Here is a 4,286-nt window from a genome sequence, read left to right on the forward strand (position 1 = left end):
AGGAAAAAAATCTGTGTGGGAGGATGTAGAGAACAGAAATAAGGATTGTTCCAGGCTTCTTGGTTATGAAGAGAGACTGAGATCTGACATTGCTTTCATTGGAGAAAAGGATACTGACAGGAAATATCCCAACCTGAGTTTTGATGAGAGATGCTAAACTCATTTTCAATGAAGAAAATGAAATGAGCAGAGATGATTGAAGCCTTAAATGCTAAGAAGAGAGGATAATGTAAAAAATAAACTTGTATTAAATAAGGGCTGATTATAATTTAGGCATGTTTGGGGCTTGTGGTGTGCGCATTAGGAGGAGCCTAAGTTAAATAGCCCCACCACCATCTCCTGCCCAAAGCTGGTGGGAGTAATGTCAGGGCCGTCAAGAGTAGCAATTGGGTCATGAGTAATGTTCCCTCGAAGGCGTGTGCTTGGATAAATACCTTTGCACGCTGTGGCTTGCCGTATACATGTGACATCTGATGTCAGGATATGTAAATAAAGACTTTTGGCAGTAGCCATTTTATGCACCACATGTCAGGAGATGAGAGGGTTTTGCCCTTTTTGGACTGAGGCATGTCAGCTGTAAAGAAACAGGAGATATGCAAAACGTCAGAGGGTTATGCCCTGTCATGGGAAAGTTTTAGGGCAATTTTGAGCAGAAGTTAGATCTGCTGAGGCATGACCATGTGTGCATTTTGCACGGGACCCAGGTTATAAAACTTTGATCTGCAACTTTGGACAGGACATCGACACCTGGGTAAGTCATTATGGCTTTGAATTTTCCAGTACCTGTACCTATGGACATGAAGAGAGATTGAAGGGGGAATTGGCAATTCTTCCAGTCTCAGTGGCAAAACTATGAGATTGCCACTGAATTGGGCAAGAAATCCAAACAGATAAGAACAGTAACTCTGTTATCATTGATGGGGAAGGAGTGCTACAAGCGGTATTGCACTCTAGATCTCACTGAGGAAGAAATTGAGACGCTTGTGTCAAATAAATCTGGAAAGAGAAAGTAAGAGGAGCAAAAGGCAGGCAGTGACTCCATTTAAGAAGCAAAAAAGTGAAAATTATGTATCCTTTTTGTTAGTTATTGGAAATTAGAACTTTAAAAAGAGCTTTGAAGAACTAAAGAAAGAACTAAAGAAAGATCTGAATGGTTTTTTCACCAAAAAGAATGCTTTAGTCATAGACGTCTGAATTAAATCTAGCAGAAAACTTAGTAATGTAGACCTTGAAGCTGAAGAACAACTGAGAAAGGCATTGGAATTCAATGGAAGCAAGGTGCTGGGACTTACAATCAAACTTGACAAAGCACACAGCAAGGAAAGCAATGCAGATAGCAAAAGAGAAAGGGCTTGCTGGACATTGTCAGAAATCTCTCATTGAAAATAACTCAAGGTCTGAAAGATATTTGAGGATGCTATTGACATTAGAATTATTGCTTCATGTGATGGCTCAGGGACTTATATTATATTGAATTATATTGAATTTGACAAGGAAGCAACCGCAGGCACAGCATTGGAACAGAAACAAGTCACTGAAGTTGAGGGCAGGGTCATTTCACTGATGATAAGAGTATGTTAAATGTAAAGGGTTGATAAATGCAACCAGGTTCTTATACACTCATTGTAAATAACTTGGGACATTCAGCAACAGAAGAAACCCTTCAGAGTATTTTTGAAAAAGTATTGTTGGTCAAGATACCATAAATCATAATTTGGATGACCAAAAGGATTTGTATTTGTTAAATTTGAATCTGATTAGGATGCTAAAGAAGCTCTTGAGAATCACAGCAATATGGAAATTGTGGGGAGAACCGTGAGGTTGAATTTCAGAAACTAAGGACACAGAGTGGTGATGGCACTAGCAAGACATTGTTTGCGGCCTTTCTGATGACACAACTGAAGAAACGTTAAAAGAAATCTTTGAAGGAGCTGAGAGTGCCAGAATTGCGAATCTGGAAGATCAAAGATTTTAGTTTTGTGTTTTTCTCATCAGAAGAAGATGTAAATTCAGCGAAGGAAACAATGGAAGATGGAGAAATTGATGGATGCAAAATTACACTTGACTTTGCTCGACCAAAGGGTGAAAGCCAATGAGATGGTTGAGGCTTTGGAAAAGCTAAAAGGGGTCGTGGTGGATTTGGAGAATTCATAGGATTCATTACGTCTTTGTGTTGAGGCAGAGCCTCAGTTGATTTGCCTCACAATTGGACATTCCAGTGTTCTGGATGGACTGGCTGGCTATACAGTTTGTAGTGTGGTGGGCACTCCCTAAGTTTCTGAATGGACTTAAAATTAAGTTAAGGCAGAAATTGTTGGTGCACCTTTGTAGATTTTATCAAATCTTTTAACTATTCTGTTTTACCAATGTGTAAATGTACTGCGCCCTATGATTTTTTTAGTTACAATATAAAGGCAACAATTTATTTTCTATGGAAAGGGAGATGTTTAGATAAACACCTCTGCACAGTGTGGCATATACACATGTGACCTTTGATGTCAGGATATACAAATAAAAGGTTTTGGCAGTAGCCACTTATGCATCACAAGTGCAGGTGTGCAGCAACACAGAAGATAGTGTACAGGCTGTTTACAAGTTGTCCCAATTAAGATAACATGTGTATACATCCATGAAAATAAATTTGAAGTACTGTGCATTGAAATGAACAGAAATGCACATGACAGAAAAAGAATTAGAGGAAACAAACTTGTTTCTTTGACCACAGGAAGCACATCATGGAAGCTTATGCCTGATTTCTTAGCAAGAGTGATGAATCATTCATCCCTACATCTGAATGGCAGGATGTGACACACATATCGGATAGAATGTTACACCCACCACCCCCCCAATCACCCTGTGGCATGGGCTGCAGGCTGTGGGGTGTGAACTTGGGTGCCTTGGTGGCAGCGCTGTCCATTGGTATTTTACCAACAGTGGGGGAAGAGTAAGGCAGCCCATCCATCCTTGTGCCGATCGAGGCCCTTAAGTAACTCATTAATGGCTAGTTAAGGGCCTCTTCCTGCTGCCGCTGGTAAAATATCAGCAGCCGGATGCCCCTGCCAAGTGGCAAGGTCACCAGGCGAAATCTGGCAGCCTTGTTACTGGTTGTGGGGGAGGGAGGCTCCTCCTGTTTGAGGACCCCGTGCTCAACGGAGGTTCCCTCACCCTGCCCAGCAGAACCTGGCCTCCCTACTCCCATCACTGGGACCTGCCAGCCTGGCCCCAACAAACCCAGACTTACCTGGGTCTCCAGCTGCATTGTCATTCTCCATTGGGTACTGCCTGTAGTTCCAGCTTTGGCCACAGCCCCTAGTGGCACTGCTGGGGCTGGAGAACTGATGGTCATTTGATTGCCTGGGAACTCTTGAAGGTGGGACTTCCTCCCTGATGGTGTGGAAACCTTGGCCTAACAGAATTAATTGCCTAACTGCTATTATATCACTGTGGGCAACCCAGTCAAGTGGAGGTGGGCTTGCCCCCATCTTTTAGGCTGGGGGCGGGGCTACCACCTCCATGTAAAACTCAGCCTGAAAAACTGAACCTGAGCCTCATTATCATTGAATGGGTGAGTTGCAGACATCTAATGGGCATCTCCAGGCAGCTTGCTGGAGAAAAGGACTTGAAGATCAAGCAGCTGTGATGCCAGCAATTACCTTCAGGTGAATCTTTACAAAGGGACCAGGAAGGGTGTGAGGTGGTAGGGGGTGAGTGTGTGATTGGGAGGGAGGATAGCTGTGATCAGGATCAGAAAGAGTTGAGTCAGTAATGATTGTGGTGTGGGGGACTGATATTGGCTTGCCTAGTTTGAATGTGGATCTGGGACAAACATTCTGCTCCTCCCCACTCCACATTCAGGCAAATATATTTCAAATACATACCTTGCTGGATGCAGCCTCCTGTAAATATCACCTGCTCACTCACATATAGACTGGTTTATCTGAACACAGCCCAATGTTGCAGATGGGGTCTTACACAGCAATCAGTCCCCTTAATTGAAATGCAGAGGGACTTTCTTTGTTTCAGGCGTGGGCCCTGGACTCCCACTTTGTTGCCGACACCAATATGGTTGGCAGCTTATAATGAGCATATGTTCCTTGCCCACAATATTAGAGGCTTAGCTGCCCAGCTAGTGCCTGAAAAATGAATGCGGGGCTGACCAATTTCTAGGCCCAACTTGCATTAAATATTGTAGATTAGTTTAATATCTTGGACTTCCATCAGATTACTTAAAGGAACCAGGAATAAAGTTCAAATAGTTTTATTCTTCCTGGAGTTTTTACAGTATT

At 42.8% G+C, this 4,286-nt stretch overlaps 1 pseudogene; it reads left to right on the forward strand.

The window, feature by feature from the left end:
• Nucleotides 1-1,571: 1,571 nt before the first annotated feature.
• Nucleotides 1,572-2,096, forward strand: LOC144683081 (nucleolin-like; annotated as a pseudogene).
• The last annotated feature ends 2,190 nt before the right edge of the window (nucleotides 2,097-4,286 follow it).

Source organism: Cetorhinus maximus, chromosome 7 (assembly GCF_964194155.1).
Source record: "Cetorhinus maximus chromosome 7, sCetMax3.hap1.1, whole genome shotgun sequence".
NCBI classification, from domain to species: Eukaryota; Metazoa; Chordata; class Chondrichthyes; order Lamniformes; family Cetorhinidae; genus Cetorhinus; species Cetorhinus maximus.